The following is a 14,162-nucleotide window of genomic DNA, read 5'->3' as shown; positions in this document are numbered from 1 at the left end:
ACTGTTTGGGTAGAAAATCATTAAGCTACCTTTCCTGCTTCCAATCATTGTAGCCAAAAGTTGAGGTGCCAGCGCCATTCATAATCCCTGGTAGTTAATCTCTAGACGACATTGTTATCAGTTGCAATAGGAAATAATGGTTCACCACAAGTATGTATTGAAGGTGTGCCTTTGAAATCATCTTCCCATTAGACAAGCAACCAAACAAAACTCCTCCATTTCAGATGGTTCACATTGATTTTCTTTATGTAATTGTTATTGACTTCAGTCTTTTAATATTATTGTCCTTACACTTTTACTTATGAGGGTACTTAGAAACAAGATTGAAATAAGTGATATTTTCCATTTTCCATTCTTTGCAGAGAATGCAACCTATGGATTAAACAAATACTTAAGAAAAAATCAAATCTAAATACTGTTCTCTAGGACTGAATTGTTCTAGGTACATGGTAACAGTCACTCATTTTATGCTTGTTGATTAGTGAATTGTTCACAAATCTTTGAACATTATCTTAGCTTCTGTAATTTCTTTACCTATTCTCAGTGCTGGCACAGTTCCTGGCACATAGTAGATGCTCCATAAGCATTTGCTGAATTGACTTATGTAATTACATTAGTTCTGGGAATAAATGTATAAGGGTGGGTATGCATGTATGTGTGTGGTCTTTGTTAACGAAAAGGCAAATCTCTTTAACAATTCCTAGCAAATTATTTGAATAATATAACCCAGGCAACTGGGTAACTGTCTTATACAGACTGCATGCTCCATTACAATTGGTTATATTTTCCTTCACATTGGCCATTCTGAAACTGGCAATTTAGTGTGGCTTCTTCCTGATATCCACATTTGAAATAGAAATTCTTGGTCCCATGAGCAAAACGACTTAAAAATTCTGCAATTTCCTGTTGCTTAAATGTGTCTAGGGAATCTCTAAAGTTGAATAAACGCTTTAGGAAATCCACCTACAGTATCAGGCTATGGACCTCCAGAAGCCGTAAATCAGTTCTTTGGAAATGGAGAAAAGTCACAGAGCCCTCTGTACTTTGGAATTCGAAAGGGAAACAATGTTTCTGAAGGGACTAAAGGGAGACAGGCGCAGACCAAATGAATTAAGGACTCCAGGGAGCTGTGGAAGACGATAAGGAAAATGAGAGGGAAGAATGTGAGAGAAAACATAAGGAGGAGGCGGTAGAGGAGAGAGTTTTTAAAAAATGATTAAACAGACTGCCGAATCGCCAGGAGAGAAACAAGCTGAGTTTCCTTTCATGAAATCCCTGGGGATCAACTGTCCCTTCCTCCCTACGTCTTCGAAAAGAGTAACAAAGAGGCAGCGAGTGTGAGCGTGAGGATGATCATGGTTTTAAATCGTATATTCCATTTCCATGGCTGTTATGATCTGTCCAAGTCTCATTCTGCCAAAATTCCCTTTTCATTAATGAGGAGCTCTTTCTTTAATCATTGGTGACAGAGTTTCCTTAGACTCAGAGTGTTTCCAGTCACTGGAGAACTAACTGGCCAGATGTTTCTTTTTCCTCCTTCCAGAACTCTTAGATGGGAATTGGGGAGGTATCCTGAAAGTCTTTTCCCTCCACAGTTCGTGGTTCAGGTAGTTCTTAATGAGAAATCTTTATTTTATTTAGGAGATACATGTAAACATATCTCCTATATCTCCTAAATATATGTTTTCGTTTTGTTTTGGAGGAGAGTAGGGGGTTTTAGGAAGGTTCGTTTACGTGTTGGTGGCTAGACACAGGTTTTATAGCCATCCTTTCCCCGCTGCTTTTTCAACCGCCCAACAGAGAGATGGTTCTGGAAGCAGTTGCTATCCCCCTCCAGAGTCGAGTTGTCATCTTTTGTTTCTTTGTCGGCAGAGCGATGGGGTGGGCGTGGGAGGGGTGATGGTGAGCGGCTGGGATCCAAACGATTCCTGCCCGAAGCTGAAGGCAGTGTTTAAAAAGGGACGATGGGAATAAACATGCTCTTGCTTCCCCGATTCTTACCCTGAGAGTGTTCAGCTCGCTATATTTCCTCCCCTCGTTAGTGTGCTGGGCTTACAATGCTCCCTCTTTGCAAATACCTGTATCAAAAACCAGGAAGATGGGAACACACGGTTCCGAGATCTATCCCTGGCGTCACCCTATACTCTCTCTTTTTAGGAAACTGAATCCGGCCCCCCTGCTAGGGAGCGCAGAGACTATCCAGCCCGGAAGCCGTTCTCACGCAGCTGCCACCACCCAGGGAGAAGAACAGCTGGAAGCTTTGGTGCGCGCCCACCGCGCCGCGAGCAACTCTTCCCGGTAATTAGCGCCAGCCAAGGCTCCAAATGTGCCTTATTGCAACCCCTAGCGGGATCTCAACTCAGCAGTAGCTTCTCGCTTTCCTGTCCCTGCTCTTGAGGAGAAAAATTACAAACATGCGTACACACATACACATTCACACATGCCCTTCTTTCTTCACTCAAGAAAACCATCAGTAACGTCTGTCTCCTAAAGATTCAACTCTTAGCGCTCTCTTTTCTTTACCTAGAGGCTAGCAGTCCCTGCAAACACACACGAGGCTCTCTTTGCTGCTTTGCGCGCCCCCTACCTGCCTACGGCGGGGGTGGCGCTGGGGGGAAGGGGGTCTGGGAGTACGCTAGCCTCCAACTGGTGCAGCTCCCCTGGCTCGGCACTTGGTATCTCCCACGGTCTTCCTCTAGCTGGGAAGCCAGGAAGGAGAAGGCGACTGTGGGCGTCGCCGCCGCCCTTCCCGGAACCGGAGCCAAACCCCAATCCCGGACCAACTTCTCTCACCTCAGACTCACATCTGGCCCAGCCGTGCAGATGTTGGCGGCTGGAGAGTTCCTCCACGCGAAGCGCCCCAAGTCCTGAGCATGCCCAGTAGGACTCCTTAGGCTCCCAAAGCGAGTTTCTGGGCATGCAGATTCCGCTTTTCCGCTTTTTCGAGGAAGCTGAAGACAGCGGGAAGGGAGGGATCCAGGGCTTGGGGCAGCGCGCTGGGTTCGTCCGGGTACTTGTCCTCGTGCCTGGCTGGGTGAGGGGCGGAGCGGGTTGGGGAGCCCAGGGACCTGGGCGGCCAGGCTGGGTAGAAGCTGGAGAGCAGGGCCACTCTCCAGGGGGAGATTGTCAGCGCTGACCCGACGCGCCGCCAGGAGGCTGCTGCATGTGGCCGGCCGGCCTTGGCGCGCTGGGGTCACACTGTCAGCGGGAGGCAGTCGGCGGTGCTCTCACACGCACGCACGCTAGAAAGCTTGCGGGTCTCTTACGCACCGCACTCACGGGCTTGGCTTTTCTGGAAGGCGGGGAAGAGGGGGAAAGGAGGAATCCAAACAATTTTCTCTCTCTCTCTCTCTCTGTCTCTCGCTCGCTCGCTTTCTTTCTTTTTCTTTTTTTTTTTTTTTTTTGCCAAAGTTATACTGGCAAGAGACTTTGCATTCTTTCTAAGTCAGTCCTCAGGCTTTACACATCGCGGTAGCGTTCGCGCTCCTGTGTGTGTGTGTGTGTGTGTGTGTGTGGTGTGCAACAGCGCGCGCGTTTGTGTATGTCATGACTATAAAACACTGTTCCAGGTTGCTTTGGGGATGACAAACACTCCTCCGAACCAACCCCACCCCACCTAACCCTCCGGAAAAAATAGAATCTGGTCATGAGAGTACCCTGGCCGGGAACTCATTGTGGTACGAAATCTAAATTTTGTTGATCCTTATTTCCTTCCTCTGCTCCCACCCCCAGCTTTCTCCTTCCTTCTCTCCACCCTCTAACACCCTGATCTTTCTCATCTCGATTTCCCTTCCTTTGCCCGCTACCTGGTCCCTAAGCCCTCCTCCTCCGAAGCTCCCCCCCCCCCGCCCCCCCATCTCAGCTGCGGCTAAAACCTGGAGTCTTAGTGGAAAAGGAAAAAAAAAAAAAAAAAAAAAAAAAACCCTGGCTGTGGAGCTGTCAAACCGGGCATGCTCAGTAGACAGGGCAGGTTTTTTGGTCTCGAGTAGCGGAGAAACATTTTTTGTACCACCGCGACCAGCCTTAGAGCGCGGCGGCGGCGGCCACGGCAACATCAGCACAGCCATCAGCCGTGCAGAGGCCCCGCACCCGGGAGCGCGGCGGGCTCCGGCTTAGTCCGGAGTTCACCTCCGAGTGCCCCGGGGGCTGGGCTCACCCCTTCTGCTCGCACACACACCCACACTCTCTCTTTCACGGACACAAACGCGTATACACACTCTCGCACCCACGTACGACCCCGGGCGCAAGCACCCTCCTGGCAGCGATCGTCCGCTGGCGCGGTAGTAGCCAGGTTCGGTCCCTGCCCCCGACGGCTGCCGGCTGAGAGCACCGCCGCCGCCAACCGGAGGAGAGCGATGCGGGGGCCCGAGCGGCAGCTCGAACAGTAATGTGGATTTACAGTCGTTTCCCGCAGGAACCGGCTGAGACGCCTGAGGTCCCGGGCACGGGCAGCGCCCGGCGGGGCTGAGCACCTGGCGAGGGGGCGGGGGACCGCACCTGGGGACGCCATCGAAACTTACGCCTGGACTAGGTAGGTGCGTTGCTGCCGGCTCCCACCTCCTTCCCTCTGGCTCGCGGCTCCCAACCCCCCACTTCCCACCCCAAGGACTCCCGGCGAACTTCGCCCCAAGGCTGCAGGCGGCGGATGGCGGTTCCCGGCCGTGAGTGGCGGGCAGCGTCCGCTCTGGGAGTCCTGCCCGAGGTGGCATAACCTCGGCTCCTTCTTCTCTTGGTCTTCGCCCGGCCCGGGGCTCTGGACCACCCGGGGGAGATGGGAGGTCGGCCTTGTTCGCAGTTCAAGCTTTCAGCGGGCCTTGGGGGCGCTGCCCTTCGAGGGCTCATTAGGCTTCTCAGGCGACACTTTTGCCAACCAACTCCTCCAGTTCTGAAAGGGGGGCCCTCTCCTCAGCTCTCGCTCAGAGCCCTGGCGCTCTAACAAGTGGACCTGGACGCTGGGAAGGGGGGTGGGCTCGGTCCGAGAAGAGACAAGGGGGCGCCTCTCCTCCAGCATCCTTCCCTCGTGGAGCGTCCGCCAGGGGCTCGGCCACTCGGGTCCCGCTCCTGCCGTCTCTCTGAGAGAAGATACTCAGGGGCTAGGAGGCACTTTAGTACCAGTTTGCTTTTGAATTTCTCTTTGAACCTCACTCGGGGAGCCCATGTTCCGGGGGGTACTGCAGGACCTCCTTCTAACCTACGCCGTCTGCGGCCCTACCCAATGCTTCCTTCCTACACCCCAATCTCTGTCATAAGAGACAGTCATTACGCAGCAGTCGGTGCTCTGGGAGCCGTCGGTGTTGGCTTTAACCACGCGCTTAAGCTGCGCGGGTTTGTGTGTTTTCGCATTTCATCCTGAGACGTGGTACCGGCAATCTAGCAGCGGCCAGCACCTCTGCGGACTGCCAAGTACCCACTAGGCATGCCTGAGGAAATGTAACCTCACTTTCTTCCACTCCACCACGGGCGGATTGCCAGTTCAGTTTTAGGATGCTTTTCCTAGAGGTGGAGAAGGGGAGACTGTTAGCGCGACTTGGTGAGTGGATGTGTTTGCAGTCAGGAGTGTATTTAAAGATTTCAGCAAACCCAGTGCAGCCGGTTGTTTACAATTGCGGAGACAGACGATCTCACTCCACTAGTACAAGTCTTCTCGACATCTATTTTGCCACCGGGAGAGTAGGGGCGGGGGCGGGGGCTGGTTTGCAGCTCATGCTTGCCGTCGGCAGCTTTGGGTTTAGCGGATCTGCATCATTGCTACTGGCGATATGATAATACGGGTAGGTCTTCAAAATGAAGCAATTGGTCAGGAGACGTCCTGAACTTTCCCGTTTTTTTCCCCTGGGATGTTAATCCGGAGGAGTATTTGAGGTGGCCCGAAGAAATACAAAGAGAAGTTCCTAGTGCCATAGAAAGGAAATTAGTAGCCTCTCGGGTTTAGAAACCAAAAGGAAACGAAACACTCCAGTGGATCCTGTTAGGTACTGTTAGATTAGCACTTAATTGATCGCGTTCGTGGTGAGGGTCACAGACAGCTTCCTTGAATTTTAGATTGTTGTTCTATGATTATAATTAACAAACCAGGTACACTGTACTGTGTGAATCAATCGCTACTCTTAACCTGTTAGGGGAAAACATTGCAAATGTCTGCTCTATTATTATCTTTTGGCTGAAATATCCTTGTCCATCTTCTTAGTCCGAAGACTTCCGATTTGGAGCATAGGGTACTCCAGTGCTGCCAAGAAAGATGACAGTCTAAGAAGAAAAGGCTTATTATGATGATGATGATGAGATCCACAGCTTTACATTCTGCTCCATGGTTACCCAGCATTTGCTTGCTTGCTCACCGCCCCTTCACCCTTGCTCTTAATATTTTCAACGTGGGGAAAAATGAATTTTCATAAGGCATAGTATGACCCTTTAAGTAGTTAACTGGAAGAGCAGAATCCTAGTTTTGCCATTTTTGTCCAAGTTCATAAGACTTTTTGTGTGTGTGATGCGTTAAATAATTTACCCTTGCGAAGTTTTCTTAAAGGGTAGTTAAAAGCTTGCAAGTATGCCAAAGTCATGTTGGAACCTTTTAATGATAATAAAAGAAAGTCACAAGATGCATTTTAAAGGGGTTTGGGTAATTTCTAAAATGAATCCATGCTCTAAATATTATTTAAAAGTTTTCAGATTGTCCCCCAGAATGTTTTTGAAAAACAGGTGTTTCTGGAAAACAACTCAACGAACAAATGTTAACGTTTGTATAATAAAACCAATAGAGTCTAGTCCCTAGAGCCATGCCAGACACATAGTAGAAAATGAGTATTTTTTGAATACATGAATTAGTATTTACCATTAGCTCTAAGTCTCCATTATGAATTAAGAACCATCATGCCATTTGACAAAATATACAATGGAGCTGAAGGAAAGAATGCTTTGTGGAATCATTGTGCTGTAAGATTAAGTGAGATTCCACATATTCAAACAAATAGGTGTGTTAAAAAGTAAAATCAGATTATATGTTAACTACCATCTCTTTCAGAGGCCTAATTAGAAATCTGAGTACTCTAAAGGTCTCGGTGTTTCATTTCAGCTATCATTTGTGTATATAATGCTGACATGATCATAGTTTCCCTTATAGTCATTGTACCTTCCTGATGCTTTTAATACACAGATTCTTGCTGAAGCAGAACAGTCCAACATTCAAGTTTATTCTGTACAATATGACTTTAAATTGTCAAACTGCAAAATATTCTTTTGATATGTTGCCTCTGAAAACAAAAGGTTTAGTGGAAATTTATTTTCCATGAAAGCCTTAAAAACTTGGAAATGGTAAGAAGGTTCAGTATTAACAAAGAGTTTTTCCATTTTATGTTAGAGGTAGCAATTAGAATCCATGTAATTTTTACTTGAAGCTTGCTTTTCCGGAAAGTCCATCAGTTTCAGTTTTCAGTATAGTTATCAAGTACTTGGTATAGATTATGGTTAATAAATTTCCTAAGGTTTCCCAAACAAATGATTTATTTATCTATTTATTTACTTACGTACTTACTGACCTGAGGTCAAAAGAAGACCAGTACTTTGAATACTTGACACAATGATTAATTATTTTAACGAAAACAGATTTTCTTATAATATTCACATATTTGTTCTAGCACTCTCACATATTCACACACACTTTTAGAAGCAACCTCATGAGAATGCCATGCATCAGATATGAGACATGTATGATAATTTTATTAATATTACATATATTTAAGTTCCTGTCGATTTAGCCTTAAAAATAGTAATCCATGCGTGCTTTTTTTTTTTTTTAAAAAGAAGCTTCCCATCCTTTACCAGAGTGGTTTGAATTGGATTACTAGCACAACTACAGGCAGATTAAATGATGAAGAATATTGTAAGGGATAGTATTTAGCAGTTATGATCAACAACATATATCAGTAGCTAGAAATATAGCTGCTGATTATAAAAAATTAAAAGGAATCAGATTTCAGAACTGTTTCCATATACAGAAACTGCTTTAAATCATCTGCAGATTCTGAGTATTAGATTAAATCACTATTTTGAATTGAAATTAGTCTGTTTCCTTCCCCTAAATGGTAAAACATTCTGAATCCTGGCTTAATATATTATTTCTTTTCCTTTCTGTTTTCCATTGATTTTTTTTTTTTTTTAGAACTGAGGAAAGTAAATATCAAATAGAACCAGCTAGAATTGTGCTTAGTTTGAGCAGGTGAATGCTATAAAAGGTTTCACATAGCTTTTGATTATTCCTAACAGCCTTGATGGTCCAAGCATATGTCTCTTCCAAATGTGGTACCCTGTTATGGCAATTTATATAATGTATAGAGATTTTGTAGTTTGCTAGTTATACTATGGTACAATTTAGCAAGACCAATGAAATTGCTTACATTTGGAACCCATGAAAAATAGGGCTGAGGAAATTGGAATATAATGGCATAAACTGAAAATTGTTTTATAACAATATTTGTACTAATTGTACTGCTAACATTTCTATATATAATCAAAGCAAACTAGTTTTAATTGGAGGTAGTAAATATTTTTACAATTGATGTTGGATCACTAATGTTTTAAATATAATAATTTAGAGTCTGATAAATAAAGCCTGTTAAATTCTTATGTAACTTCAGGACACATTTCTAGACCTGGGAGTATAATCTTGGATAATTTACAACTTAAAAAAAATTCTGACTTTTACTTCCTGTCCAGGCCTCCACTTTAGGTAAACAATAGCATATGGTGAAACATGCATATATGCCAACTAACCACTGTCTCTTGGATGATGTTTTCAATGTGATGTAATGATTCTGAAATATTGGGTTCTCCATTCCCACCTACTCTAAGTGGAGTGGAGAAGGTAATTGGAAAATGGACACAGGAAAATGTGTTAAATCATCTCTTTTTATATCAGTGAATTACGCCCTGTGAAGCTCTTACTCAGAGCCTTCATATCTGTGTTTATGGTAGGTATGTGCCAAGATTAATATTTTTTTCCTGGGTACTTATGACAGGTCTCTATGGCTGTATCTAGGTGACACCCAAATATGTGAGTGAAAAGTTCCGTCAACCATCCAGCTGTTTGAGGTGATGCAAACAAACATCTGGTTGGTTGAGAGAATTTTTTACTTAGTTTCTGGATGTTTTGGAGTCATTTAACAGGCTGATGAATCTTAATATCTATGTCAAAAAAGAAAGAAAAACATAAAATGAAACGCTTTAAAATACATGTAGAGACCCTTAAACATTCTTGGGTTACTATTAAATACATAATGAGCCAAATGCCATCCTGAATCTACAGCCTTCTATGAAATGTGTAAGGAACTGTTGCTTGCATCCCTCAGCAGTGACAAAAACAGAAACACACTGGCCTTTTCAAAAAGCCAGGAAATAAAACACTTTAACTTCAGTTCTACCTCCCCCCACCCCCACCGCCGCCCCCGGTACTGATTCATCAGCTTAAAGAAATCGACTTAAAGAGTTTGATATGTCGGCTTCTTACAGTTTCCTGCACCTCACTTTTCACCGATTCTTCTACTGCCATGGAAACTAGATGGGACAGACAGCTGGGAGTCACTAATTCAGGATGGGAACCTGCTTGTTAATTTAATTTCATGCCAGCCTGTTGGTCCCTGAAAGTAACTGTAAAAGGCTGGGGGATTGAATTTGAGAGCAATAAATGATTAAGCAGAACAAAAATCAGTGCCATCTCTGTCATTTTCCTGAAGATTTTATGCAACCTGCCTTGTCCCTACTCAAGCAGTTCTTTAAAAATAATCACAGAAATAGAGCTTTGATTTGTGCATTCCTATTGGTATTTATGTGTATGCTACAGAGAGTTTTTTGTTCTATGAGGACATTCACAGCTGTAAAATAGTTTCATAATAGCTATTACATTGAAAAAATATGTTCAGTCAAATTATGATTTTGTAGACTTTGAAGAAGCCTAGTTAGAGATCACAGTAAAGTTAAATATAAATGATGCTTGAATTTTCTGGTAAGATTAGTTATTTTTCCTTTTCAAGTATAAAAACTATTTTATTAAAATATCTGTGCCCCACTTTTTTTTATTACAGAGACCAAATGGATTTGAATACATTTATTTGAAATCTGTAAAACACTCATTTTACCCATCACCATAAAGCATACTGATTGTTTTAATTTTAATTGACTAAGTTGTCAGTTGATAAGTAGTCAACAATGAGGAAATTGCCTTTTAATGTTTCTCATATTCTGCTGTAACATTTTTGTGGCTGATTATGACTTACTAAATTGAACTTGGGATCACAAACTCTAATATGAGCTGAATTTCAATCCATGTTAAGCCTTTTGCAATATTATCAGCTATGGGTTCTGATAAACTAATATTTTTTTGTCTGAATTTATAGCTGTAAACAAATTTCTGTATTATGGCTAAGAAAGAGTGATTCCCAAAAAGGATTTTGGTAAGGAAAAAAAGAATGGAGATCTAAATCTATATCTATATTTATATGTCACCAGGTAATTTTCTGTTTTAAAGTGACTATAATTTCAAAATATAAATGTCCCAGACAGAATTATTAAAGATAGAATGAAGTAGGATTTACAAGTTTAGGAAAAATTGGGAATTGCCTGGCAGTCCAGTGGTTAGGACTCCGTGCTTCCACTGCAGGGGACCCAGGTTCAATCCGTGGTCGGGGAATTGAAATCCCGCATGCCGCGCTGTGTGGCCAAAAAAAAAAAAAGTTTAGGAAAAATAATATTTTCATTTTTACATGTTAGGGAATATTCTTGATATCAGTATCCAGTTGTTGGGTATTGAATTGCATATATTTTGTTAACTGGTTTATTTTTGTTACTTGAGCTATATCTGAGTAAAAATACCAAAATATCTGAGTAAAACATGAAAAATTCAGTCAATCATCATTATTGAACATGTAGATTTCTTAGTATCTATCTATGTCATATTTTCTTTGTCATGTCGATTTCCTCTAACCTTTCAGTAGATGCTTGGCATTTGGATGTACAGTGAAAAAAAAAAATTAGTCAATCATCTGACTAGTTCCAAAGATCTGATCAATGAATTTTAACTGTTCATCCAAATGATATTGTGAAGATACAGCCTCAGTTTCCCTTTAGAAATGACTGTATATTTACTTTTAAATTGTTTTCCTATTTAGATGAAAGGTACTGTAGATATTCAGAATGTTGATTGCATATATATATGTGTGTGTGTGCATGTATATGTGTGTGACTTTAAGTAGAACCCCTATATGGTTTTATCAAAGGAAATCCAGTTTCATTTTAATGTTTGGAATCACTGCTTAGTGTTTTTAACTGCCTGTGTGAATGAGGGTTTTTAAAGCAACCAAAATAAAAAATACATTACTATCAGTTTGCATACGTCAGGGAAAATATGATCGCAGGCTAAGGTCAAGGAGAAAATTTCCCAGTTCCAAGGTTTTGTATAATTGGTGGATTCTAAGTATTTATATTACTTCTAATGCCTCTATCTGGTTTAGACACCTGTCAAAGAGAAGGTGCCAGATTAGCTGGACAATTGGTTTATTAGATATTGCCTTCCCTGTGTCCCAGATGTATATAGACATTTTAAGAAAACTCTTCAGTTGTTCAGGGAAATTAGAAAAAGATACTGCAGATGGCCTATCTCAGTAATCCAGGTTTTTTCAGGTACATTTAAAATTAAATGTCCTGAGAGATGATTAATTCAGGAAAGTTATTGATAATGAACTCATACTCACATCCTTTGCACCTATGATGATGCCTTATTAAAGGTGTCTCAATCTTGCTAATTACCACCTGTGTTTAAATATAGAGGTGTATAAATACACTACAACCACACAGTGGCTGGAAGCTTTCTAAACCCAAAGTGTTCCTAGCTAACTCAATTGCTATCAACAAAATGTTTCTCATCAACATTTTGAATTTATATCTGTGCATTACCCCCCTTTAGCATTAATGATTTTCTTTTTTTAAAGCTGCTCTGCTTAATTGCAGGCATTTGAGTGATATTGATGTGTGATCTCCTGCTCCATTAACTAGCCCCCAAATATATTTGTATTTATGTGTGTGGGGATGGGATTTTTTGACTAAAGGAATATTTATTAAAAATTATGTGTACATTTTTGATGTGGATTTTGCAAGCATCGTTCACAGAAACATACATCACCTATTTGCTTACTGCGTGCTTGAAATGTATTTTTGTGATCGTGACTCATATCTTTAGAGCTTTAAGCGATGTAGGGAAGCATTGACAGAATTGCTGTGCAAGTCAAATAAGAAACTCCTTTTATAAATTTCACTAATGAGATCTAGTGACCTCTAAGGGAGAAGGCTGTGCAGTTGATTGGCCACTTGATACCTATTACTTCGACTTAAGAAGACTCTTGTACCTTGAAATACCAATAACATCACTCTCTTTTCTTCCTCCCTCCTTCCCTTCCTTTCTTTTTCTTTCTCTTTCTTTCTTTCAGCTATTTCCAAGAGTTGAGGTAGTATATAGATTTATGAGAAAAGAAGCTCTGGGACATTCACTAAAGTTTTCGGAGTGATTAATCTTTTTATTCTTTTTCTAAATCCGACCAATTCCTTAGGTATATACTAGCGAATATAAGTATAAAGTGAAATATTATTTTTTATATTGTTTTTGGCTCATACATTCTTTCAATTATCTTGGGTAGGAGCTAAAATTACATACAGATTTTCTGGATTGGTACCCTTTATTACAGATTTACTCTGTGCATGTATCATTCGTTGTGAGTGCATTTGTGATTGATCTTTCATGTTTAGTCTAATAAAATGTCAACCCTTAGGTGTGACACCATTACTTTTGGTTTCAAATACATGAAGTGTTAACACAGGAGCGCTACATTTTCTTCTTTGTTTTGTTCTTTTCCCCTGTTTGAGCCATTGCCTTGATGAAACATTGGACAACTTGTGAAAGTGAGGTAATTTTAATATAAACAATTAGAATTCAGTGCAAGGGAAATATTTTAAGGGTAATTTAACACGGAATAGAGAAAAATTTAACGATATATTTCTGCTAAACATGGAGTAGAACATGTTGAAGAAAATGTGTAAAACAGCACTAGACTTAGTAAGAAGGGAACACTGGTCCTAGACATTTAGCAAAATGCTTGGGACCGCTTTGTTGTTGAAAAGGCAGAAAAAGAATCAATGTTTACCCAGAGCTCTAGGACAATGGGTCTTGAAATCTCAAGTGTTTTCCACAAAGACTCTCCAAGTCTCATGGACTGGCTTCTTTTTTACTGAAGACTTCAGTATTACAGGGTTTTGGTTATACATCATAAAACAATCTTCATGAAGAAAGAACTTCATCTGTTCAATCATTCATTCATTCATCAAAGCTTTTTAAATGTCTCTGTTTACCCAGTGCTACAAAGACATTAAAAAAAAACTTACCATCTAATGGGGGAGACAGATATTTGAATTGGCTCTTAAAGAACAGCTAAGAATTTTTCAGTCAGAGAATATGGAGACCCACAGTCCACAGGGCTAAAAGATCCTGAAAGGGTACAAGGCTAAATTAGCATTGGGGAATACCAACCCAGGAAAATAGAGTGTCATTTTATTTCCTACCCAGGTCTGGGGAACAGACGTTAGGGATAATGTCTTATTTTATTTCCTTACATGTGTCTGACACCCAGAGGGGGCTTAGTACATATTTATTGAATGACTGGATGTGTTAGGATTTCCCTCCATGGAGAATTATATTGGAGAATTGTGGTTTTTATCTAAAATTACACAATGTAATGCATTGTAGCAGAATCTAGTGAATTAGATGAAGGGCTTTAAAGTGAGGGGGGCAGGTCACCAACTTTGAGTTTTAGAAAGATGACACCTGTATGAAGGATGGATTGAAGTGCATTAAGAGTAGTAGCAGTGAGACATTAAGGGGCTATGTTGCAACTGTGAGCGGTTATGAAGGTGTGAACCATGGCAGTGACAGTAAAGATGGAGAGGAGGGGGAAAATTTGAAAGCCACTCGTAAGGTAACATCAGTGGGACGTGGAAATTGATTACATTTAGAGGCTGAGGGAGAGAGAGGAAAGACACTGAGGCTTTTGGCTTGGAAAATTAGGTAATGCCATTAAGCAATACAGGAAACATGGCAGAAAAAGCCAGTTTGGGTGGGAATAATG

General features: G+C 41.8%; 1 protein-coding gene across 1 annotated transcript in view; it reads left to right on the top strand.

Annotated features, from left to right (window-relative positions):
- Positions 1-4,446: 4,446 nt before the first annotated feature.
- The window catches only part of LOC103010379 (teneurin-1-like), a 305,445-nt gene continuing 295,729 nt past the window's right edge, over positions 4,447-14,162 (top strand). Inside the window, exon 1 of the mRNA XM_057537692.1 lies at positions 4,447-4,531. The gene's annotated coding sequence lies outside the window, so the exon portion shown is untranslated. The remainder of the gene's footprint in view (positions 4,532-14,162) is intronic.

This window comes from Balaenoptera acutorostrata, chromosome X (genome assembly GCF_949987535.1).
Source record: "Balaenoptera acutorostrata chromosome X, mBalAcu1.1, whole genome shotgun sequence".
Classification (NCBI taxonomy): domain Eukaryota; kingdom Metazoa; phylum Chordata; class Mammalia; order Artiodactyla; family Balaenopteridae; genus Balaenoptera; species Balaenoptera acutorostrata.
Note: the sequence above shows the minus strand (reverse complement) of the source record. Positions and strands in the feature narration are given on the sequence as shown.